General features: G+C 43.9%; 1 protein-coding gene across 1 annotated transcript in view; it reads right to left on the bottom strand.

Annotated features, from left to right (window-relative positions):
• LOC6612627 (lachesin) overlaps positions 1 to 27,324 on the bottom strand; it is a 44,564-nt gene that overhangs the window by 3,655 nt on the left and 13,585 nt on the right. The gene's annotated exons all lie outside the window — the stretch shown is intronic.

Genomic DNA, 27,324 nt, shown 5'->3' on the forward strand with positions numbered 1-27,324 from the left:
ACACAAACAAAAATTTATGGCTCGGCAGCAGCAGTATCCTTGGTCCGTCCAGCAGCCAGGATGCTGCAGTCAGGATGCAGAAGTTGCAATAAAAGAAGCGCCCGCGATTTTGGGAGGGCGTGAAAAGCGGTTAAAAAGGCGAAAGGTGCAAAATATGAATGTAAATATTAAAAAAGTTTCAAGGCGCACAAACTAACGAGGTGTTCGCTCATTTGCCGTGCCTCTGAAACGCGCCACAAACTCTGATCTTACGCTGCAGCGCCACGGCCCCGCCCCGTGCAACGACCGCCCACCTGGCGCTGCGGCATGCGCTGTAATTTAATTCCAGTGTGAAATTGAGCGCTCTCCTAATAGTGAATTTGCACTAAACCAGTTAGCAAGTCGCCGGAGCGATGTCTTGCGAACTTTTGACGAGGTGTCAATGCGATGCCCCAGGAACTGGTGAGTGTGGAGCCGGGAAAGCCGAGCGATGGGAGCTTGCAGTTCCGGGTTTCGCCCGCCAACTCCCTTCGGACTCCCAGGGTGGTGACATTCAAAAGGCGGAAATGTGATTTACTTATTAAATTAGAGTTTCAGAATGTTGCAGGGGAGAGAAGTTTACTCGGCGTGGGAACCATCCGAGCTTGCAGCATGCGAAACTTGCCACGGAGTCGGGTTTTAGAAAGGGATGTGGATGGCGATGCGAAGGGGAATCAATCTGCTTTCCTTCTAAGTGGATTAACTTACGGTTATTAAATTTAATTGTTTTCCCAGCCCATTGTATTAATGGCCTTGTGTTGGAACACAGTTCCTTGTGTTGCCTGGACGATTGCGTAATTTTTATTAGGCTTATCCACATTCGGTATCTAAATTGAATTTCTGAATATTGCGTATCGGAACTGAAATCTAGTTTTATTGACTTCCTTTTCTACTTAATTTTATTGTATTTTTAACAAATAAAACAGCACATGTCAGCATTTCCATTTGCATCTGTACACTTCCTTTCTAACTATTTTTATTTATTGTATTTAAAGCCAAACGAATGCAAACAAAATATATAATTCGCATGCCAGCTAACATACATTCATAAATTGGATACACAAATAAATGAATTTAGAGATTCATTTTCTTCGAATTGAAATGTTTAGTTTCTGAGCATTTCATTCACCGAGTCGATGCATTGCACACATGTAATTAAAATGAACATTAACTTCTTTCGTACCTTCTTACTTTGCATTTAGTTTACACCTAATTAGAGGTCTTCAAAGGCACCTCTTCCGATTGAATGGCTCCTTTTGCGAATGCCTCATACTCATCACATATTTACCTCGATTCACGGCGAATTCCCAGTTAATCATCGGGCGTTATTTCGAGTGATTTCCGCTGCCTTTGGCCAAAAGCACCCGAGCCTTTTAGCCATTCCGTTGATTGCCGACCGACCGGCCGCCCGCCCGCCAGACAACATTTGCATTAGCACTCAAAAGACGGAATATTTAAGAGCGTCCCACAGTGCGAAAATAAATAAATTTGCTGTGTAAACAGAAGCGGCGCCAAAGAGAGCAAGCTGGAAAACCTGGAAAAACTGAGCAAGGAAGAATGAATGGGCTAGAAAAGGGAAAAACATGACAAAAACTTGCGCCCATCAAATGAAAGGAAGAAACTGCAAATCAGCGCAGTTGCACCAAAGGTAAACTTCATGCCTGGCCAAAAAGGAGTGGGCTTTTCCGGCGCGCGGGTGGCTGGGAAAAGCGGGCGGAAAAGTGTGTAACTGTGAGCGGGGGGTGGTAAGGAAAGAGAAACTCGACAAGTGGCAGCGCGAGGTCGGCGGAGCAAGTGAAAGGAGCAAAAGGCGACAGCAAAGCGAACTAACACAGCGGAAAAGCCTTTTGAAGTTCCTCCACTAACACAACAACAACAACAACATAACAGCAGCGTGAATAACAAAAACAAGAGGCAATGCAACAACAACAGCAGGCACTACAAAGGATTGGTTTTCAAACTCAAAATACTAAATACTCTAATTTTGGGTTTTAAATTATAGAATTACAGAAAATCAGATCAGAAAGATATACATATATACCAAGCAACAAAAAACAAAAGGAAAAAAAACTGTTTTTTCCAATCAGTGTCATTCTTTTAATTACTATTCCAATTTATAAATATCCGCTTATGTGATTAGTTAATATATTAGTTCCTACTAATAAAAATATATTTATAATTGCTTACCAATTTAATACACGCAACCAAATAAAAAACTGAACTAAATAATTGTGTATAAATAAAGGCATTATCACCACGAATTTGTTGTACTGCCAATAATTATTTATATAAAATGATGTAACAATAACAATGCGGATATTTAATCGTATAATTAACTGCAATTTTAAATAGTTCGTTTTTGCATTTGCTGTGCCTGAAGCTAAACACAAATAAATGTGTGTTGATAGTGTTTTGTTGGAGAGTTGTATTTATAAAATAAAACAAATAAATTCTATTAACTCCCTTCGCTGTGAATAATCACGTCAAACTGCTGGCCAAATTGAGTCGACCCAGCGGAAAAACAGAAGCCAGTGCAACAAGAACAACGGCAAACTCTTGAATTCAAGAGCGCTGACGACGTCAGCAACGCGTGGCGAAAGCGGTGGAAAAGCGGAAAAGCCGGGGGAAAATCGGCGGGCGGTGGAAGGAGGAAGGCGGAAGGACACCAGGGGTGGGTCCGCGGGTCAGTCGTGCAGGCAAATGGCAGAATGTTCGGCAAAGCAATTTGACTTAAAAATGCTTAGCACTTGCATATCCTGGCAATCGTCCCGCCAGTCGCGTCCATCGTCCATCGTCCTTCGTCCGTTGCCAGCTCAGCTAAATAAGGACAACAAAAGGAGGCGGCGGAGACATGGACAGTGACGGCGACTGCGATTCCGAAAAGGACAAATAAAATAAGGGGCCGGCGTAGAGCCTTAAAGGATCACGAGCTGTGAGTGCGCTTAAGCTCATTTATTTAAATTAAAACAAACACTGCAGGCGCACAGAAAGCGCAGGACATTCGTGAGTTTGGTTCAGGGGGCTAAGCCGCCAAAGCTTCTCCTCAATGCAAACATTGTGCATATCCTGCGTCCTTTCGACTCGCTTCCTGTGTACGTGTGTGTGAGCGTGTTTTGCCCTTTGGGGCTCATGAGTGTGTGTGTTGGCTGCAGAACTTTGGCAACATTTCCGATTGCCTGCGCCAGGGCGCTTGGAAAATATTTTGTGCCATTTGTCCTTTTTGTCATTTGTCCGGTGGCACAAACGGGGCAAATTGTTTGCAATAATGCGCGTGGCACTCTCCATTTTGCAGGTGCGACTGCCAGGTGAGCAGCGTTGCGGGGTGCCCAATGAATTTCTTTCGCATTTGTAAGTGCCATCGAATAACAATAACAACGGGGCTCACCCGATAAAAAAATAAAAAAACAAGAACAATGGAGCCAGTTTTTCCGCTTTTCGCAGCTTTTGCAGTTTTGGAGGAATGCACGCTCTTACAGATTATAATTAACAGGTGAAAAAGTGGCGCAGCCATATTGTAATGTAATATGCAGCCAATTGTGACCAAATTTAATATAAAAGAATTCAATTCAGTTGCTGACTAAAATGGCTTATAAGGGCAGATAAGCTATTTGGTGTTAACAATTTTTGCTTGAGTTATATACTTTTGGCCACCTTTTTTTTTCATTTTTATTCAAGCTCTTAAGCAATTAAGCCTCCTTGAGGTGGCACGAATGCGTAAAATGATCCTGTTTTGGCGAGCGGCATGCAATCAAATTACAATTACGCACTCATTTGGCCGCAAACAAACATCTATTATGCACTTTCAAGCCATTTGTATTGGCGCTTACTGCAACAGCAACAAAGATGACAAAATGCAATAATTTGTGTTGCAAAGTTGAAGCGGAAAATCGCAAAATGAAAATGTTAATTGATTCTGTTTTTATGCCACCTCCCCACTTTATTTTTTTACCCCATGCAGTGGCTGTTGCTCTTGTTTCTTTGCAGCTGGTGTATTTGTTGTAGTTGGCAGAAAAGTTTTGTCAATGGGATTTTTTATTGCAGTCGGTAAAAGTTTTTATGTGCCACCATTAGTAGCCAATTATTGGCGACTTCTAAGGGGATTCAGAGGTGGTGGGGGGGCATTGCAAATTTATATTCCATGTCAGCGGCTTTCGACTGCAGTTGGGCAAAAACAAAAGAAAACCAAAAAAAGTGCTGGAATCGAGAAAAAGTGCTAGACAAGCGGGAATGGCCGATAATGAACATCTAATAACTCAATTTGGGCCAAGTCAAGGATAAGTAGAATGGTGGGGTCTCATTTTTTTGCAAAGGGTGGGGGCGACACTAATTAAAACCACTGCAAATGGGAAATGGCAGCAGTTGTCGGCGCTTCTTTTAGCTTAATTAAACATTGCCGCTTGACTTTTAATTGATTGTGAACAAACTGAAAAGCTTGCAGCAGACAAATAAACAATTTAACTAAATGCGCCGCAAAGTAGGCAACAGCGGGTTTTTATGGCCTGCGAGGGGAATGGATAGGCATCAAATGGTTGGCCCTCTAAGCCAGTACGACTACCGACTGCCAAGTGGCAAATGGCAAGTGGGAAGTGGCAAGTGGGAAGTGGCAGGGAAATGGAAATGGAAATGATGCCTGCCGTCGCCGGCTGGCTGCTGCTTGCTGCTTTCCACCCGGCTGAAAACAGTGTAATTGTAAACACAGCTCAGCAACAAAAGCCAGCAAGGCGTCAGAGCAGGAACAATGCGTAAGTCGAATGAATGGTGCCCGCCCGATGGCCCCCTGGTATCCTGCCCATCCTTCACCAACCACCCACCCACAGCCGGAATGAATGAACAAATGCTGATGGCTTAGGCTGCTCCGACTTGGCCTCGTCTCTCTGTTCCTCTGCCTTTCTACGTTTTGAGTGAGTGAATGAGTGCTGGGGACAATTGCGATAATTGCCGTTGTCTCACACCTACAGCTGCAAAATCTGGCTAAAGGGTGAAGGCGATGGGGCAGGCACCGGCACAGGCACGGGGGCAATGAAAATGTGTGGCTGCAGAGTCGTGAAATGATGACAAGAAAAAGCTTTTCCGCCGGCAGTTTGCCCGGCCCCCATCCTTAAGCCCGCCCCCATCCATTCGCCGTCGTGAACCCTATTTATTCAACAATTTTCTACAATTTTATTGTTTACATTTATGTTGAAACTCACACATGAGTAGCGTGTACCCCATCTTTGGGCAAAAGTTTTTCTTGGCCTGGTCTTTCGTTATTTCCAACTCTAAACTCGGGCTTTTGCCAGCTCATGTTCGCCGCACTTTCCCCCCTTTTATACACTTTTTTTGGACGTCTTTTTTCGCGCACAATTTGCATGCGAATTTGCCGCTGTCTGTGGACCGCCCCACTTCCTACGCCCCCAGTTTTCCCCATCTTGGCTGCGCGTGCCTTTTCCTTTTTCCCGCACGACTGCAGGCTGCCACTTGGCCCCTTCTTTTGGCCATCTTCCCGCGCTCCTGCCACTCATCCTCCCATCTGTTTGCACGTTTTTTTTCTCCGCCCGCCGCCTCCTTGTTCATTTTTTATGCCCCGTTAACAACTTTTGCTCGGTTTACTTTTCCCGTGTCGGGCGGCGGCAGCGACGTCTTTGAAAGTTTAATTGTTGTTGCATGTCTTTTTGCGACGCCTCCTCCGCCCTTGTCCTGCTGCCCCCTGCAACCGCCACGTCCTCCGTGTCCTGCTGCTCCTGCTGCTCGCTTCGTTGTGTAAATTGTACGCCGCACGTTTTTACGCCTGCAGCGGCTCAAGAATGGAGGAGCTGGAGCAGGAGCTGGAGCAGGAGGAGGAGCACAAGGATGGAGCTCGGGCCAGGAGCAAATGAAGGACCGAGAGGAGCAAAGCTGACGAGTCGGGGACTCCGCTGTCTTACCCATATGCATATCTGTCTGTCTCAGCGCGCACAGCAATGGCCATAATTATAGCACTATCTTAAGAAGTAGCTGTTGTAACAATAACATATTTATGATTATTATATGATGATATGATATGATGATATTATATGATATCCCAGGAGCTTCAATCCTTTCCTTTACCATAGTTATCTATTCATATCTCATATTTGAGATTGAATTTGAGGATAATCAGTGCCGCGTTCATTGCCAACGTCTGTTACTGTTGAATGTGTGTGCGTGCGAGCATGTGTGTGGTTGTGTATAAGTGGGTGTGGGACTGTGCGTGCCTTCGACTTTATTTGGTTTACGTAGCGCTTGGCATTTATTTGCCCACAGTGAGACACTCGCAGCCAAACGAGGAAAACTTCGTTACCCCAAGAAGCAAAAAAATGGGAAAAAATGAAGGAAAAACTCGCGTCTACGTATATTTGGGGAATTGCTCGGGGGGAGTTTGTAAAACGCACTCTGCTCGGCGATAACTCCATTGAACTGGGCACAAGTGTTGTTCCATTTACCCCCTCATTGCCCCATTTTTGCCCTTTTTTTTTGCATGTGTCCAGAGTTGGTAGCTCGAAGCTCAAAAGCGGAAACGGAAGCGATAAGATAACACATACACATACACATGCATGCATATGATTTTTCGCCCGCTCGTCCTGGTTCGAAGGGTTCTCTACGTTCTCTGGTTTTGTTTTCCCTTTTCCCGGGCACTTTTTTAGCTGCTGTGTGTTATCTGTTATCTAATAGTCGTGATTGCTCAATCATTTGACAAATTTGATTGTAATTGAAAAGCAGAGCTACAGGATTGACACGACGGATGGGTTACGATCGCATCGAAAGGCAAATGGCGAAATTACATTTCGACTTGTGCAAAGTGAGTTTAGGAAGAGGTTTATTTTACTAACCAAATAAGAAGGATTCTTAGTTCAGTTTTATGTGCGCCAAAAGACCCAACTCATATGCCAGCTTGTTATAAATAGCACATAATTATGTTTATATTTTTGTTTGCCAACTTTTTGCAAACACAAGCTTCCGAATCCGCAAGTGGTTTTAAAGTTTAGCTGGAGTGCAAATTTTCTTTTCAAATTTAACCCAAAACTTCTGCTAAATCTTATGTATAATTGGCTAGGCCCTGGAGTCGAGGCTGAGCATCTTTAGAAAAATTCCTAGAATTGCTGAAGAAGCGGAAGGGGACACATAATCGGCGCTGCTAGCCGCATTTGTTGCCATAATTGCTGTTGGCTTAATTTCAACAGGCAACTTCCGTGACGGCAACTTGAATTGCTTCTCCGTCTGCTTATTGCGCTCCTGCCACTTCTGCTGCAACTCCTTCGCCGGCGACAATGACAACATGGAAATCCATTTGAGTCCACAATCTTGCTATGTTGCAGCACACACATGCGTGTGTGGTGTGTGCATTGTTACACTCGGAGAAATTTATAACCATTTTATTAATAGCATAGTTAGAAATGTGCAAAGTACTTATTTCTAAGATAATAAGTACTTAAAACACATTATTACTTTATTAAGTATACGCCGTGTGGCTTCCCGTGCAAATAAATAGTAAAGTTTCCTGTTTAAAGCCATAAAAATGTCTTACTTATTATTACCAACTATTATTAAAATGACTAGTGCAGTTTTCCACCATTTTCTCAGCTGAGAGAACGATTTATTTTGCAGATTGCTTGCACTTTGGCTTTGAATTCCCATGGGTCCTTTTTCGTAGTGCATGAGCTGCTGCTCATTTGGGTTTGGCTTTCTATCCGTCTGCAGCTCACTTTTCCCAATCTCCCCTCTCCCTACCCCTTCCCCTGCCCCTCTGCTCTATGCTTTCCCGGTCGCTTTGTTATTTTTATTGCAGTGACGTTCGCTTCGCCTCCTCGTCGTTTTCCTTTTGCCGTTTGCTTGGCTCCCGAGCTCCTTTCCATGTGTGTGAGTGGGCTGTTGTGAGTGTGTGTGTGTGTGTCCTGTGTCTTGGAATCGTTTGTCCGGCACCTAGCCCCTCCTGGCGTCTGCTCATCAACGCCACATTTCTGTGCTCCTGCCTGTTTGGGTTCCTTTTCCTGGTCCTGCTGTTGAGCCTTCTCCTGTTCCTGCTCCACTCCTTTCTCTGCATCCTGAAGCTCGTTACACTCCTTGCACTGCCTTCTCCATATGCAAGCCATGTCCTTCCGTGTGTGTCCGTTTCAACTGCGCATTTGTCTGGTCGCTTGAGCAGCCTTTCAGCTCTGATCACCCGCTTTTCACCGCCCTCTTTGGATTTTCCATTTTCCCCAACACAGCCCCCCCCCCCCCCCCCCCCCCCCTCTGCACCTCCTGTGGCTGTCTCTGTTTGCATAAATGACTGCGCCTGTGTATTTGGCATGACTCTTGAATTAATTTTGCAACATTTTAAATTGAGCGCAATTAATTGCAAAAATGTTTTATTTTTCCACTTGCACTCGTTTTTCACATTGCACATACACACTTGCCATTGCATACGTTCGTATTTGCATGTGCGTGTGTGTGTGTATATGGGTTTGCTGTGCATTTGGTTTCCATTTTATTTTTTGTTCCCTCGCCAGCAAGTGCGAACACGCGCATTCAAGCATATGCACGTCGCCAGCGCGCCTTCTATACACTCACACCAACACACACTCGCATATATGTATGTATGTGTTACCCATTTACCCACACACCCATGGGCCAGCCCATCTATATGCAACGTTTTGTTGCTCGCCCATCGTTTGGACGTGCTGCCTCTTTTGCCACTCATTTCATAGTTGCCATTTCTTTTTTGCACCCATTATTCGGCGTGTGAATGGGTATATTAAGCTGGTCGCATTTCATCCATTAGGTCGTTACATTACAATAATGTCGGTTAAATTAATTGATAATGCCATAAGAAATTAAATTTTGTATGTGATTTTCAAAGGTTTTTAAAAAGCATGCACAATGGATATTAAAGCCATACCCATTTGATAATTTATAAACAAATATTTAGGCAGGGCAAGCATTCCTTGAAGTGAGTGTAAATAAACAAATGGCAAATGCATATGTGAGCTACGGCAACAGTGCGTATGAGTGATATATTTAAAAAGCAGCTCGCAGGCATCCAAGCCATTTCGCATTTAACTTTTTTCGTCTGGAATGAATTATACATTTGCAGCCCAGGCAACTTAAAATGACCATCAATTGGAAGCACAGCTGAGCTCCACTTAAATGGAAACCTAATTACTCTTGGGAATTTAACACAATGCCACTTGCTTACTACCTGAAATGTTATTTTGCCTACAAGTGTGTCAGTTGTGATATTTAAAACCACAAGGTTCAAAGCGAGCATGAATGAAAAACCAGGTATTTTAAATTCCAATATTTCCACATTCCTATTCTTGCTTTTGTTGTTTTGCCGCTCTCCCCTTGTCCCTGTTTCACCCAATTTTCTTCGCTCGCTCGCTTTCCCTGTGTATGTGTGTGTTTTTCTGTTTTTTTTCGTTTGTGTGTTTTATGCATTGCTTTTATCGCGTTTCTAGGCTCGCACACACACACAGACACGCAGACACAAACACATTGAGGCCGCGGGCATCGCATAACACGCATCGCCTAAAAGTATGCAACGTGCATTGAAAGGCTTTTACATGACACTCCACTCTCTTTGGCACCCCCTCTCCACTCTCCACTTTCCCGCCCTCGCATTCTCCGCTTTCTGTTTCATTTTGGCCATTGTCCTTCGCCGCTGTTGCTGTTAATTTTTCGGCGCTGCTGTGTCATTTTTGTCAGCTTCACTTACATCCGCCTCACTTTACAGCCCATGTATGTGTGTATATGTGTGCGTGCAGTGCACTATGTCGCTTATTTATATCCAATTGTTCATTTGTCTTTGGTTTATGCTGCGCATACGTCATTTCTGGCCATATTTCATCCCCTCGCACACACACACGCACATCAAAGTGATTGGAAGACTGGTGCACCACAATGTGAAATATTTTTCATTATGCTTGTTCGTATTTCCATTCCCCTTTTGTTCTACCACTTGAAATCACAAAACTCAGGATATAGCCTACGAGGATTTGTCAGTTGGCCCAGGAAAGTGATCAATATGCGTTGAAGGGGATATAAATAATAATCATAAATTACAGATTTACCGATCGGGATATCGGACTTGGGCAAACAATTTTTATGGCCTCTGCTGTGAAAGGAAACTTTCACTCATGATAATTTATCTATGTAAATATTGGATTATATATATTCTGCTGTCCGTTGCGAGAAGCTCAAATGGAATATTCGTTTCACTCTCGATATTGATTGTTTTTTATTTTTCTGGTTCAAGTTTAACGAGAATTTTAGCATTCAGTGAACTGAGAGTGAAGTATTTCATAAATGTGTGGAACGTGTTTGTGTCACAGAGAAAAGGATTTCGGTGAAATGCTTTTATTTTTGCTGAACTGATTTCAAAAATGCAAGGGCATAACAAATAGCATAGAGGTTGAACATTGATAGCTATACTTTGGAGCTTGGTCACAATATCACAAAAAAAAATTGATTCCAAAACAATTTCTCTTAAGCTGCGAAAGTTGAGGAATGAAATCATCAAATTCTTCGCCACTTAAGACTTTGATAGATTGGAGTTTCAGATCCTGTTCGCAAAATTTCCGTTCCCAGAAAAGAGCCGAAACTTCTCCACAAATCGCACTCAAATCAGTCTGTAGTAGTGCTCGATGATGTCCTGGCTGCCAAAGGATATCCGCTTTAACTTTTGCCGCAATTGAACAGAGAATTCGCAATGTGAAATTCGCTAGTATGTCTCTATATCTGTGTATTTGTGTGTGTGTGTGTCTGTCTGTGTGTGCCTCACTCAGTATTTCATGAGAAGAAAGCGATTTTTCTTATTTATTTCTTTATTTTTCCTGCAAATTGTATCAGAATTTTTTCATCGTTTTCTTGCCTGCAATTGGTTTTTCCTCTCTTTTTTTGTGTTGCCACTTTTCTGGTTTTGTTGTTGCTCATTGCTCAAATGTATTTTGCATTTTTTATGGAACTTGCAATACAACAACAAGAAAAATGGCAAATTTGTCTGTGTGTGTGTGTGTGCGAGTGCCCAAGTGAGAGAGACAGGGACGCAGAAAGAGGAAAAGTTTTATTTCACTCCCCTTTGGCTGTCACATTTTCTTATTGTAGTTGATAAACTTGCCGTTCGTGCTCGGGCCATGTCCAAGTGTCTATGACTGTTTATGGCCCAGTCAGTCAGTCGTCCTGCCCCCGAATCCTTCGACCCCCGCCTCCTGCATGCCCTATGTGCTTATGTGTTAGCCTTCCTGTCAGTCAGTGTATGCATGCTTTGGTTGGTTTTTTATTATTCAGTAAATCAAATCAGTTGCCTAACAACTCAATCCAAACACTTGCTGCACGCGCCATGGACAAGGACATGGACACGGCCCAGAGCAGGTCCACTTTGCCACCCACTGATCACCGTCCAGCCCTTCCTACACACACACACTCACAACTCATCTTTTTCATCTTGCTCATCTGTCTGCTGTGTGTCCTGGACTCCGTCTTGCTGTTATTTTTACAGTTAAGTCAATATGCAGCCGTCAAAAACAACACTTGATACTTTTGTGAGTTGCCGTAGCTGCTACTGCTGCAGACTTTTGGCCATATCCTTTGGCCCTCCAGACTGCCGAAGCACCACCACCACCCACTCCCCCTGCTTACCATCCCTTCGTATCTGTCATCTGGCCATTGTGAGTTTTCCCTTGGAAAGTTTTGCACAAAAATAAACAACACACACAGAAGTTGGCAATGAAGCAGCGCTACAAATTTATGGTCATATCAACAACAGGAGCACCCACACTGAGATACGACTACACACGCACACACACATGCTGGCAGAGATACACACAGTTACAATTGGTTTGTTTCACTGTTAACAATGCATACATATGCATGAGCTGAGGGCGACCATAAGCGACTTACGTGCATGAGCCGTAGCAAAAAGCTTGAGCTATCATCCTAACAAGCGAGCGGACTGCAGTCCGTCATTCTGTCAGTCTGTCAATTCGCCAATCAACCAGTCGCTCAGTCCATCATCAGTAGCTACCCACACACACATACGTATGCACTCACATCCAAAAAGGATCCAAATCAGTCAGTGGATGGAAGGTGGGCGGCAGGTGGGCGGCGGAGCTCGGATTCCAAATCGTGTGAAAGCGGATTGTTATCAATTCAGATGTCGATTCGCCTTCATGCTACGTCGGTAAACTCCGGACAGGTCTAATGGTTCAGATGCGATAATCCCCCAGATATCCTACCTGCATAAGGACCTGCAGTTCCGTTGATAACCATTGAGCACTTACATAAAGTGGCTTCGATTCGAGTTATTTGGAGTAAACTAGAGCAGTTATTTACAGCTAGTAAATGGTAGTAAGAGCTTTATCATTACAGCTAAAATTGAAAGGGGATTTAATTAACATATTTATGTAATCGAAGGCTAAATGTAATATAGTATATCTTATTACTAAGCGTATCTGCTTAACTAACTGAGAGTTGAGTAAATCCATTGAAAAGGCTTCATTTACATACGCATAGCAAAAAGATTGGAACTTAATATATATTTTTAATCTTCTTATACCCCCTTTAAACCTCATTTCAAACAAAACCATTTAATTTTCCCATTCCACTGAGAAATCCAAACTCGGCAAAGCCATTTTCGAATCATTCATCATTTGGAATCATTTTCGGCCATCAATGCTTGATCGTTTCAATCGCTTTAAGGGGCATTTTCATAATCCCAAACACCACGACGCCCACGTCGAGAAAACTTACTTTTCGCAAATCTCATAGACACGTATGCCCAAGTTGTGTGCCGTTGGCCATTACCAATTCGCAGCGAACCTTTTTTTACGATTTACGTGCCGCATCCCCTGGGATCGGTAGAACAGGCACCAGAACCATTGTGCCAGCTCCACTTCCAAGTCCAACGCCCCCACTCGCATGCTCCATGCTCCATGCACATAGACACCTCCACTTCCACCTGGCACTCTGGTCATCCACACGGTTCGGGCTTTTAATATATCTCATATTTTTATGACGCTTACTGCAAAGTGGAGTGGTTCGAAATGGGTGGCTCACAGCCACAGGTCTCGGGCTCCAAGGGTCATCATATTTTGTGTGATTTTTATTTTTTTCTCCGCTCTGGCACGGCAACTTTTGCCACTGAAATTAACAAGTCTCCACCACCAGAAACCACCACCCACAACCCACCAACCACCACCCACAGATATTCACACGTGCAGATATGGAATGCTTGTGTGTGTGTGTGCTTTCGGCAAACATTTGGTGTTTGTTCATTTGTAATTTCGTTGTCGTCATTTGCATTCAGACTCGCTTTGGCCAAATTGGAATTGAATCAAACGATTGCCGCGGGACACTTGCCGTTAATAAAGCCATTCAATTTTAATCATCGCCATTCAATGCAGCGCCTTTTTGCCAGCCACCAAACAACAATGAAGAGCCGGCAGAAAAACGCCAAACAGGCTGGCAAACAAACAAACAATATGGCCAAGTATTTGCCCTGAACAAATTTGCCGCAATCGGCCGCATTGTTGACACATTTTGTTTGGCGGGCTTTGGTAATTCAATTCGATATTTGATTAAACTAAAACCTGCGAGCAGTCCTCATCCTGCTGGACTCATTTGCTCGGCTCCTGCATATTTAATGCCACATTTTTATTATCCTGGCAAAAAGCGAAACAACAAAAGTAAGAAAAGGGAGAGCGTTGCCAAAGTTGGGAGTAAAGTTTCCAAGTCAAGGCAGCAACTTCAGCTTCAACTTCAACTCATCTCGGCTCAACGCAGCTCATCTCAGTATGGTTCAGTTCAGTTCAGTTCGGATAAGTTCGGTTAAGTTCGGTTCGGATGTCAGGCCCGTCAGGACATCAGGAGCACTCAGCTGGGGAGTTGTCAGTGTCCTGGCCTCCGCATCCGCACCCCATCCTGATCCCGATTCCCGAATGCCGATTCGACCCTGTCTCCTGCACATCCTGTGGCCCACTTTCGGTGCTCACTGTGGCAACTGAGGCGTCATCATCGAGCTGGGTCCATTGTTGCTGCCCTAGCAGGACATCGAGGGATTGGCGAAGGGACCTTCGGTGGGTTTCCCTTCCCACTACTCTTTTTTTTTTTTGGTAAAATGAAGTTTTTTCCCATTCTTTCGTCATGAATTGATAATGTACACATGCTCATAAGAAATGCGTGCGACAGGGAAGGGGCGAGTGGGTCCTTTGGGGGGGATTGTTGCTATTTGCATACGCATGTGGATGCTTATCTGCTGTGTGGCTGTATCTATAATACTGCTGAATGCACATCAGCTTCTGTATGTATGAATTTGCAGATTATTTAGCCAAAAGTTGAAAGGTATTTCGAACAAACTAAAAACAAAAAACACATTTCACTCACACACACACGCGCACATCCCGCACACAGATGAGATGAGCGAAAGAAAAACAAGGGAAAACCCCCAAAACTTTTATTAAGTTGGAAGATATTTTGTTGAAATTTATACACATTTGCTTTTTTCTCCGAACGGCTTTACCCCACCATTTTCCACCACCCCTTCGGCTTAGAGCTCACTTTTGTTTCGTGTGTTGGTTGTTTTATTTCGATGCTTTTTCTGTATGTTTTTTTTAGCCCATTTTTGCCCCATTTTTTGCGCCTGTCCGTTAAAAAACTACAAGCAAATGGTTCGGCACAAAATTCGGCATTTGTTCTGCCTCTATTTCCTGGTCTTTGTCTTTCGGGGCCCTCGTTTTTTATCTTCAACTGCGTCTTCGGCTTCCACGGCTTGCATTCCGCTTCATGGGGATTTATATTTTTTAATGGAAAGTTAAGCTCAAAATAAACTGTAAAGAAAATGGAGCGTCTTAGTTTCCTTGCTCGTTAGTTTTCCGAAAGTAAACAAAAATCTGCTGACTGTCCTGTCCTTCTCTCTTTGCCTCCTCTATCTGTGTGTGTGAGTGCGTACCTATGTTTGTTTGCCTTTGTGTGTTGAAGGGTTCGCCGCAGAACTTTGAGGGATTTGGAATACCTTAGATGGTTTAATACGCGTACCTGTGGTCAGAACAGTGGTCTTTTCCACTGGAGGCAAAGGCCTTGGTTTGTCGTCCGGATTAAACGAAAATTCCAAATCTCTAAGGGTTTCACTTCTGTTTGACCTAAAAACAATCAAGAGCGGTTGTGTGGACTTTGCATTAATTAAAATAGTGCTCCAATTTATTTAATTGTTCCAGGGCCATAATGAAAGCAACACGAAAAGAAATTAGTTTCATTTTGGCCAATATCAATTGCACTCCAATCGATTCCCATTTAGTTTGATTTATTTATAGTTTTTATTTTAATATCGCTAGATGACTATATTTATTGCACTATTTTTCTTCCACCAGTTGAACTGCATTTTAAACAACATATTATTTCGCGTCGTGCATCAATTAATAGCTTTGTTTTCAGCCAACCATTCGCCCCTTTTGGCTGTCAAAAGCTAGGATTAACCAGACCAAAGTCACCGCGAACAATGTCCATACATAAAACTAAACATCTAAATTGGGGCCTACAGCCATTCATCAGGAACGCAATTTGCATGATTATCGCTGGAGAAAAAGTGGGTGGTTTTGGCAATCGATAATGAAAGCCTGGCGCCGAATTGGGCAAAGGATTGTGGAGGAAGGGGTTGGTACTTATGTCATTCGGCTAACATATTTATAAATAATTTCCATACTAATATGCATTTTATGCAATTAGCGGTTAAAATAATAAATACACTACATAATTATCGCTCATTGGCTGACCGCACAGAGGCAGCGACAGAAATGAACTAGCCGAGTGGAAGAGTGGGATTGCATTATGCCGCCATGTCTGCCGGATGTTCCATATGTATGTGTGTGTGCACTTATAGTTGGTCACTTATCGCTGCTTTTGCAGGTATCTGTACGTGTGTGTGTGTGTGTGGGGCGGCGGCGGGTGGGGGAGTGGCATTAAGGCATTAGCACCGCAAAAACATCAACTAATTGTGCATTTTGGCGATAATAAACACAACCGTCCACTGGCTAAGAGTTTATTATTTCAGGCCCAGACCACACGACATAATGGTGCAAATATAAAAAAATAGAAAGGAATGATTGCAGTGGTTCGTGGAACTGATAGTATGAGTTACCAAATCCCAGCCCACATACATATGTGACAAAAAGTTTGACATTCCCAGAGGGCGAGGGTGCCCTTTGCGGCCCAGAGAAATTAATAAGCGTCGCATTTATTAGCAGTCAAATAAAGTGATCAAAATGTCACTCATACGCAACGTGTGCCGCAAGCTGATGCTGTGGCAACGGTAAAATATTTCCACTGCGAACGCGTGTGTGCGTACGTATGTATGTGTGTGTGTGTGCAACAGTCAAGCCAACAAACAAAGCCACACTGCCACGCCTCCACAACGTTAAATATTTCAAATAGTTAAGCGCATTAGCGGCACTTTCAGTTTGGGTTCGGTTCGCTGGTTGGCTGCTGGCCTGAAGTGGGTTGCTGGGTTGTTGGGCTGCTTTCGGGTTGTTCAGGCTGTTTGGGCTGGAAAGCAGACAGCTGCCACTTTGCGAACACTGCGAGTGGCAGGCCATCCCCTGAACTCCCATGCTCCGCGCGCCGTGCAACAAATCCTTTTGCATATGCCGAGAGCTATCGCATATCAAGCATACGCAGCGTGCGCCGCAGCCAATTAAAGTTTTTAATTCCCTCGCACCGCACCATCACCAGCACCTCGTTTTCCCAGCAGACAGGAGCTGGCAAACAGAGGCGGATTGCCGGATTGGCGGAGGAGCGCAGGAGCGGCGGAGTACTTATCCATTATCCATGACAATTGTTAAATGAACTTTACGCTCTAATGAGCTCATGGTACATGAATTAAAAATTCGCCAACTTTGGCCGCATCCACCGCTGACTTTTATTTAAGTTTCAAGCTGCAAACAGAGCGTAGCGGAGCGGAGCGGAGCGGAGTAGAAAAGTGCACAAATGTGAGTCACATCAGGCGAGGTATACATATTTGCATAAATTGAATCAATTAATGAATCGCATTATGTTTTAGTAATGAGCCCAGCAGATGCCAAAGCAATCACCCCGCGTCCCCTGGGATCGTCAACCGACTGACTCGAAAAACTTGGCTTCAAATATTAATGTCATGTCAAACAGCAATTATGCCATGTAACAACAACAACGAGGACAGCAAGGATAACAACAATAGCGATAAATCCAGGCTCTCCATTCTTTGCATACGCACACAGGCACATCCACATTCATATATATGTATATACAGATTTCATGCGAATCTATATGTGCATATTTATACACATTTGTACACTTGAGCAATTTGGCAAATAAATCATTATTATTTCATCAAATTTGTCATTGATAATGTTACGAGAATGTTGCCAGCCATTTATGTGTGGCCATGCCTCCGTTCCGTTTGTTTGTGTGTGTGTGTGTGAGTGCGTGTCAGCTGAGTAAGCGTGTGTGTGCGGGAATGTCCTTGTTGAATTGCAGAAGGATTCCAAGCCCAGCCAAAGACAAAACACACTACTGAGCCAAGAACAAACGGCCCGGGAACAACGAAGCTGTTTGCCCCAGAAAGTTTATGGCAGGAAACTGCAACATAAATTCAGCCGAAACTTAAATTCATAGGCGACAATCTGATGCTGTCGGGCATTTGTCTGAAATAATTTGCAAAAAATTTAAGAGACATACGAGAGCATATGACAGAATTAAACTAAGTAAAGCCAGCCCAAGAATGGTAGATGAGAAAAAGTTTGACTTATGAAATGCAATATGTGTACATAGTAGTGAAAGTAAAGAAAATGGAAACATTCAGTTTACGTTCTAAAGGTGGAAAAAAACTTTTGAATTTCTTAAAGTAATATGAAAATAATCTTTTTGTTAATTTTTTAAATTATATATTAAATTATATTATATTATTATATTAAAAGTTTAAAGAACAATGAAAAACACTTGATTTAGCACCTCAAAACCCAACGAATTCTAAGTAAACCTTTTAAATTAACACAAAGAAGGCTCTTATGCTCATTTAATCTGATTTGCCGATGTACAAGAAGGATACTGAGCCTCAAAAGACGACTGACTGAGAATATTCAATCATTCCAAGGAGCTTTCATTCTGTTGGCATAATTAATATTTCAATTTGCCAGCCATCTCCGGTTTACCCCTGACTTTCCCACCAGAACCCAGCATATCCACTTGACAACAACTTAATAGCACCAATTCCCAGTAAGGACAAGTCAATCAACTTTTGGCCAGTGTATTGGGGCATATAATGACCTAACTAAAGGATAATTTAAGCTCGAGTCGGAGCTGGGAATCTCGTGTATTTAATGTATTTTGTAATATCGAAATAGGTCTTCTTTCGCCGCCCACAAATGTCGAGATTCCCAACGTGGATAGATGGCAAGGATAAAGTGGGAATGATAGATTGCTGGCTGGTTTGGGTAACTTTAACACACAATCGAGCATCATTATCAATCATAAATTTTGTTAAATTGCACATAGACTGTGTATGTTGGCTAGCATAAATTGTGAATTGCATTAGTTCGACATACAGGACATTTAGGACATCCAGGACATACAGGCGAAAATGCATAGATAGCTGTGTGCAATCAACGGCAAATGGTTATTAAATTTACATTCCACCAGAGACAAAATACAGAGGGCGACTGGGACGGAGATATGGCTTTTCAGATGACTTTCATTAGTTGATTTCATTCGGTTAATTCGCCAGAATATTTTGCCTTCATTACTCGACCATTTGACAAGCCGGTTGAGTGCATAAGTACCCCCTTCGCTCAGTTTCCATATTCTGCCATATTCTGCTGTATTCTGCTGTATTTTGCCAGCAGCAATAAGAAGATTAAATGCATTTTAGCTTAAATGAATTAAAAACCTGGAAGGATTTCCCGCTCGGCCGTTGAATTTTAAATTGAATTTATGTCGCCCAAAAAGGTTGCCAAACTAATTGAGGTGCCTAAGCTGATTTATATGAATTAAGTGCATTTTAACCAGCAAAGGAGTGGAACTATAAATCTGGAAAAGACCTCTGATTAAATAAGTGACTTCGTTCGTTCTGGTTTTGCTCTCGGATTCGGAATGGATAGGATTGGCTGGTTTTGGTATGGTTTGGTTTGGTTTTGGTTTCGGTTTAATGCAAAGAGGAAACGCACACGTCCATGATTTATTAGTTATTCAAGCAGTTATCGTGATTTATGATATATTGATTTATACGCCTCTTGTTTATATACAATTTTTTTGTTTGCTTGTTTGTTTGTTTAATAAAGCTTTCAGAAAAGTTTTCCGGATTCCCGTGATTTGCATAATTCAATAATTACGAATGCGAGCACAAGCGACAAACAGCGAACAATGGCGAGCGGAAGGGAATCTTCACTCCGATGGATTTCCCTCGATGCCGGTCTTGAGAATTAATAACAATTTGTATTCATTTGTGAATATTACAAAAGGATTATTCAAAATTAATTAAAATTTGCACTACCAAATTGCTTTTTGGTGCACCGAGGGCAAGGGAGTCGCGATTGGTGCCACCTAAATCGAGTTTAAGCACATTGATGAGCATCAATTAATCATGCCACAAATGACACCCGCCCCAGTTGGCCTAAGCCGACGAAAGCCCCCAAATTACGTATACGACACGTACGCCTCAAAGCACCCGCCAAAGCCCAAGGCCCAAGGCCCAAAGCCCCAATCCCAAATCGCAATTGCCAATTAAAAATTGAGCCCGCCGAAGTGTTGCCAATTACAGCGGTTGGTGGTTGGAAACCGAAGACATTGACACTGATGCCGTTTGCTTAAAGCACTCAATAAACGGAATCGTTTCGGACTGGTTAATGCGCGACTTAAAGAAAGCTCAAATGCACACTCATCCACCCCGAAAACACACACACACACGCACCTGTCGGGCAAGATGGCACACAAACAAACATGTCATTATCATAATGCCAAAAGGAGTCCTCGTTGTTGCGTCTCAGGACATTGTGTCACACACAGCCGCAGCAGAAGGAGCACAGAAGGAGCAGGACGATCTGGCATTCGTGGGGTGGTGAAATGAATAGTGGGTCGGATAGAATGAGACATTCCCATTCTGCTCCAGTGAAGCATGCGAAATGGCGACAGTTTGTGTGCGCATAACTGAGCATAATCGACGCCTTTTGGTTATAATTAACTCATTAAAGTGAAACGGCAGCCGCAGGATGTGCTCGCTAAATGCGCTGCTCAGCCATCAAAGTGCACACATGTTCTCTCCCGTGTAATCCGAACCACTCAGCACACACACACACGCACTTGCTCACTCATATGTCCCAGGAATCAACCGCTAACCCCAACAGAGCCAAGCCAAACCAAACCAAACCAAACCAGCCAAACAAAAGCAAGGCAAACATGCTGCTCTCGTTACGCCCACGGCCCACTGCCACGCCCACTTCCGTTGGCCCGTCTAACCGCAGGCTCGTAAATAAGAAATGAAATCAAAGTTAACATTTTATAAATCTGATTTTTATAACTTTTCTTGCACCACACCATGCCACACAAACACGCGCGCCGACTGTTGGCCAATTCCCATGTGAAATTGCAATTAAATTAATGTCACGCATACGCCGCGTATGGCAAACACACACACACACATTCACACATCCTGCCTTCTATTCAGCGGAAAGCGATGGACGGAGCGCGGGCGGGGAGAGGAAGGACGAACGGGAGCGGAACAGGAACAACGGGCCACATAGCTCAGGTTTTATTGCTCGGCCGCAAACAATAACAACACAGCCATTGCGACAGCGGCAGGAACAGAGGAACAGCAACAGCAACAGAAACAGGACATCAGGACATGAGGACATGAGGACATGAGGAGGGGCCACAGCAATAGCAACAGCGGCGACAACAACGACAGCGTTCACAATTAGTGCGTGTTGGGACCACAAGAACAAGGAACAGGCTCCCAGGATACCCTGCATATCGCTTAATTCGTTTTATAATTAATTATGTTGATAGATAGAATGGTAGTCTGCATAAAAAAGACTGTAAGTAAAAACTGCCTCTTAAATTGGGTATCTAAGCACTCTGAAGCAAATTAGTGTTGTTATCCTTTCAATATTTTATGAAAATATGTATTTTTTTGTGTATCAATTAATTGCGATATTGTATATAGGTACTTTTTCTGACTAAAACGGATAAATATGTCTCTTAAACAAAAAATAGCTTATTAATATTTACTGTTTATGCAACTTTAAAGCCTTTTCTACATGGGCTTAAGTTTTTGTTAGCATTACAAATTCGCAAGACCGCTGGTGCCGTATGACCTTTGACCCAGCTGCTACCGCGTTGAGCAGAAACAGCGACAGTAGCCAAATCGGCAGCTGCTGCTTGGCGGTCAAAGTTGCGGATGAGGGCTGGACATTTGTGCTCTGCATATAAATCGATGCTGATGTTGATGCTGTGAAAATTTGCTAAAATAACTGCAGACACAAACACGCGCGCGAATCGACACATACTTGGGCAAAAGTAATTAAACTGCTAAAACCACATTTTGTGCGAGAAATAATTGCGAAAATGCCAAAACATAAAGCCGAACAACAAACATAACCGAGTGCCGCCAAAATCGAAAAACAGAGAAAAACGCACCAAATTTGTTCAGCCTAAAGCAGCGCCGCCCCAATATGTAGCAACAACAGAGCATCAATTACAATCGCAGGGAGGGGCGGAGTTGGGCCCAAATCATGGGGCCAAGCAGCCCCAAGAGGGATGACAAGGACGCAGGATGCCGGTGATCGAAGCCCAACTGGCAAAAAGTCAAACCCAAAACGGCAGGGACCGAAAAAAGTGGCCAAATGGCAACAACAAATCAAATATATTATAACGCACAAAAACAAACCAAACTCAAATGCCAGCTTCAATAACAATAACACAGTTGGGCGGAGACGGGGGCGGGCACGGCGGGTGGTTGTGGGTGGTGGGTGGCGGGCTGGGGGTTAGAGCAGGGGTCGAAGGTTACTGGCGAGGTGCTGAGGGGGGTGGAACAGTAACGAGCACTGACAGAATTCGGTTGCGGCGGTTTTGTGTTTACACTTTACAATAGGATTGCCGAGGCTTTGGCGGAATTTCACATTTTTGCCAGGGGCTTTCTAATGAAATCTCCAAAGGCAACAAATTAGTTTTCGCTGTCCCCGAAATGTGTCCTCTGTAACGGAGCTGGGGGGTGGTTTATCTGGAGGTTTCTAATGGTGATATTGAATAAATATTGACGCAAGCCGAAGGGCTTTCGGTTTGCAGACCTTTTGCTCTGCTGTGATGTTTTAATTTATAATTACGCAAAGGGTAATAATAGCAAAGGATTAGTTGACTTCATTTATCTGCAAGTATATATGTACATATTTATGCAAATCAGTAAATAAATTCCCATAGACTTGTATCATCTGTTTCACACCCTAAAAAAGTAACCTCAGCTTTCAATTATCAAAACTTGGGCCACCTCAAAGACGATCGGTTTCAAAACAAATCACGGGTCCAACGCCAAAGTTTGGCCCAAAATTGATGCCTTATGAATCGAGAGCGCCTATATCCGCGAAGGACCAACTTTGCGCCAGCTTTGGGCCGCTGGAAACTTTGTTCATACAGTCCGATCATAAACACATTCCGCCACGAGCCCTCGAAAGTAGGCAACAGATGCGAATGCCGCGGGGTTAGCGCAGAAATGCAAAAAGCGAAGTGCGTAAACAGCCAGGATAACGAAAACAAACAGGCGGCCAGGACAAACAAAATGAATGGCGTTCGCGGTTGAGCGAAAAGACAAATTAAGATTATAAAAAAAAGAAAATAAATATAATAATACAAATAACACAGAGCCCAGCGCAGGGAAAAAGAGCGCAAGCTGGGAAAAAAAGCGAATTGATTGATTGATTTATCAAATGTCTGCCATGGCAATGCCAAGGTGTGCATGGGGGGGAGGGCGTTTCTTCCTCCAAAGGGGAAAGGGGGTGTGGCTGGCTGGTGGCAGCTGCGGCATGGCCCTGTCCATATCTTTGTCTGCGACTGTGGCGCGTTTGTGATTTGACAGACAAACTGACAGCAAGACGTGCGCAGCGACAGTCGGTCCAAAAGGCAGGGGATTCCAGGGGGTTTTTTTGGTGGGGGGTGAGGGATTCGGGGGTCTGGCGCTCCTGCCAGCGCCGACTGCCTGTCGGCGTTTATGTATGCGCGTAATTCCGGAGGCCAGTTTGCCGGAACGGGAAAGATGGAGTGAACTGAACTGAATTCGAGCGAAGTGAAGTGGAGCACGAGTTGGATGGCGGAGGCGGTGCGTAGGTGTGCCTATATCCTGCCGCTGTCTCTGTGCGTTTGTGTGTGTGTGTGTGCCTGCGACACGTAGCACATTTTATTTTCCAAGTAATAAATCAATTTTCCGCACCACTAAAAATGAAAACGAAAAACGAACGAGCGGCGCTGAAGTTGACGCTTCTATCGAGAGGGGGTTTCAAGAACTGCGTTCGGCTAGTAAAAGTCGCAGCTGGGTAGCTGTGAGGTTGGACCTGGGATCTGGAATTCGGGAGTGGGGCCAGGAGGCAACAGTTGGCGCACCTGGGCAGAGCGTAAATTAAAGTCACTAAATCAAAAAATTCCCAAAAACACAAAGGACGCGGAGTGAAGTCAGCAAGAGTGAAGCGAAGCAAACGGGAAAGTTAACATTTGTTTACGTGGTTGGTCGATTGCGGACGTCTTGGACGTGGATGGTTGGATGGTGAGTCTCAAGCTGGAGCTGTAGCTGTACCTATCCGGCAGTATGTCTACCTGGGAACCCGGCAAGTTTCCCAGTCATTTATTGGCCAGAAACGCAAAAGTTCGCCCCGAAATGGAGCGGAGTGGGATTGCGACTAGGAATGGGTCGAAATGAGCAGCAGCAGCAAATGAGCAACTTGGCGCAAAACACAAAGTAAGTAAAACAATTTGTTGTTTTTACACTTGCCATCCATTAAACGAAGGGGTATACACGACTTGCATTTAACGCGGGCCAAAAGGGGTAAGTAAATTGGCAGAAAGTTGGCAGACTTCCTTGAATTTGGATGCAATTTTCACTTCACACCTACTTTTCCTTTTGGCTGAGATTCAAGTTTAAATTAAGTACTAATAATAATTTCAATTATTTTTATTATTACAGGAAGTGAATTAGGGTATATATTTCAGGCATCCCTTTTGTGGATAAATTCCTCACGTTTTTAACACCTGCTAGCAGGCTTGAAATATTTTCATTAATATTTGGTCATGTTTATATTTATGAAAAAAAAGGTCCTTTGAGTGTTCTGCATCCTTAAAGCCAGAAATTCGGCATTTTTTTTTATGAAATACGACAACGATTCGATACATTTCAGCTAACTAAATGGCATCGCTTAGTCGAATCACTTTCATTTGGAGCACACGGACTTGATTTTTGTTTTTCTTGGCCAGTGCGGCAATTTGTTTTGAGTGGGGTCGATGGGGCCAGAACCAGGGGAGCAATGGTCAGGGGGATGGGTTTCCTAGCTGCGGGGCAGGTGGGGCAGCGTCAAAGGCAGCAAAAACAAATCAAGTCAACAATCAACGGAACGCACAAGCACACAGAATCACAGGCCAGCGAGCAAACAGTTGGCCAAAACAGGTGAGGGGAGAATGGGGGGCCGTGGGGCCAGAGACATTGGGGCAGACACCCTGTAAAAGTTAATGTAACGGCGCATTTAATTGCACGCACGGAATGAATTCCACTCCGGCACTCGGCCGCATGCCACGCCCACATTCTCCCCAGAGACGACTTTTTTCGCCACGACTGCCAGCAAAACGGACAAGCGAACGGACATACAAACTTGGCTTTTTGGCCTCACGCCGGTGTTTTCGGGCCAGGTGAGAAGCGGCAGTGAAGTAAGTAAAAATGGCTATTAGCCAAAGCATTTTATGTGGCTCCTTTTACTTGGGACACGCCCGCTTGGGCTGCTTGGCCTGCATGCTCCGCAGGATCCCTCGGATCCTCCTGCCCCTTCGGCTCCTTCGACTCCTTGTGCACCCTTAACCCTTACCCTGTCTGCCATCCTTTTGTTGCCTAATGCGCTTTGCTATTTTTTAATTATAACGCAAGTTACCTGCAAATGAAAAGTAAAAGGGCTGCCAAGACGACGACGAGGACGTCCGCATCCTGTCTCAGGAAGTGGCTGCGGCCAAGACACGAACAGCCAGGACGAAGGACGCAGCAGAGGGCAGGAGATGACGAAGAGGAGGAAGAAGCCGGCTTGGCACGGCTGAAGCCTCCCATTTTTATTTTCCTCCTTCAGATTTTCTATTTTTTTGTGCTAGTTGCAACGATGCTGGAAAATTCGCTGGCAACAATTTTAATTGCGTAAACTGTGCAGTTTCTTGCCCCGTCCTTTTCGCACGCTCTAGCTCCCTCTCTGTCTATCTATCACTATCCATCTCGTTCGCCTGCTGGCTGTTGCAATCTCTAGCTTTCTCTGGTATTCCTGACCAGTTGTACCAGCAAAGGCCAAGCTGTGGCAAAATTAAATTACTCATACGCTCAGTTGGCCAGGGCTCTATATATGTATGCGTCTATATAGTATATTTCTCCGTCTCTCTCCCTCTCGCCTGCCGTCTCGACTGCGACGGATTTATTGTTAATTGGAAATGAGGCATGCCCCGACTGTTTGATGCGAACGGAACAAGATTTCCCCTACTCAGCCGTGGAGAAACCAGAAACCGAGGAGATTCGCCTGCCCAACAAAGGCGCAAAAACACCGAAAAAACGCTGACAAATAGCACGCGTAATTAGAAATTAAGTTTCTCTCTCTCTGGAGAAGTGGAGAACCGGAGCACCCCGTGAAATTCCCTCGGCCAGGAGTGATTAGTGCAATGACAATCTGAATGGGCCAACTGGAAACCGCTCGAGACTCCGCCGCAGAAGATCTGGAAACGGCGAGCTGGCAATGACAGAAACTGCTTCCGTGCCGAGCTAATTTATTACAAATGCTCGCCGGCATCTCCTGCAGCTTCTGGTGGCCCATCCCCCCTCCTCATCCCACTTCCTCCTCCGTCTGGTTTGCTTTAATGAAGGTCTTTCAATTATTTTCTAGTTATGCACTTACCAACAAAGACATCACGGAATGAGCTGCAAACTAAATTTAGTCATTTTTGAGTAAATTTACCAGCAAGAATAACTTGATCAATGAGCAGAATGTCTGTAGTTTCCCAATTATCAAATGAAATTAAAACTATTATTCAGCAAGGGTGCATTAAATAGCTCTAAATTACCCCTAATTTAAAATTACCAAATATAAAATGTATTAGGAAAATCAAGCGATATAGTTATTTCCAATTAAATATACAGCCCAATTAATCTCAATTTGCAAGGATAAATTTCAAATTGAAAAGCTTGGATGGAAATCCACTCTTTGTTGATTTCAATAATAATTAAAAATATAAGCTTCTCAATTATTGAGCATCTTAGAAGCAGTTAAACAAAAATATTGAACTGAAATTAAGTAGCTTAAGTTCCCAATTGAAATCGCTCTGAGCCCTCTCCAATTTGCACTGCAAGTGGTATTTGAGTGAAGCCTAGCACTTTAAATATCATAAGCTCACCAGAATGAAGCTTAAATAATCCCGAAAACCTAAACACTCATCCTGACCATCCTGGCCCGAACCAAACCACACTCATATTGGTCCCGGCCTAAGCCATCTGCAGCAAGAAACCAATTTGGAAGCGCATAACTGACTTCAGGGGTTAGCTGCCGAGTCTGAAGTCTCCATCCTTCGAGCCGTTTACTCCCTCAATTACCCCGAACACGGAGATACACACATGCATACATGCAGCTACATACCTACACACGGCCACACTCGTGCATATGTATAAAGCATCAAATTAGAATGGCTAATTGCAAAGTCCTCACATCAGGAGCACATTTTCTTTTGTTAACTTGCCCAAAAACTTGCCTCCAGCAATCATCACAACTGCCAGCAAAGTGGGTGGAACTTTTTGGGGCAGGCACCAACCCCCTTCACCCCCTGATAGTGGGATGCTTCGATGGTGTTGGTGAGCTGGTGAGGAGTGGCAACTATTGCATGCTGTCCAGTCGGTCGGTAGTGTCTGCTGGCAAGCAGTTAAATTACTTCTCGTTTATTTTAAATTGTGAAAAATATGTGCAAATGCTCGGCAGCCAGCAGACATTACACAATGATACCTAACAAGACCGAACACGAAGGAGCAACCCTTCCTTCCCCATCCCAATCTCCATACCTCCATCCTCCTCCGCATCCGATGCCGATGCAAAGGAGGAAACAGGC

The sequence above is a fragment of the Drosophila sechellia genome, chromosome 3R (assembly GCF_004382195.2).
Source record: "Drosophila sechellia strain sech25 chromosome 3R, ASM438219v1, whole genome shotgun sequence".
NCBI lineage: Eukaryota > Metazoa > Arthropoda > Insecta > Diptera > Drosophilidae > Drosophila > Drosophila sechellia.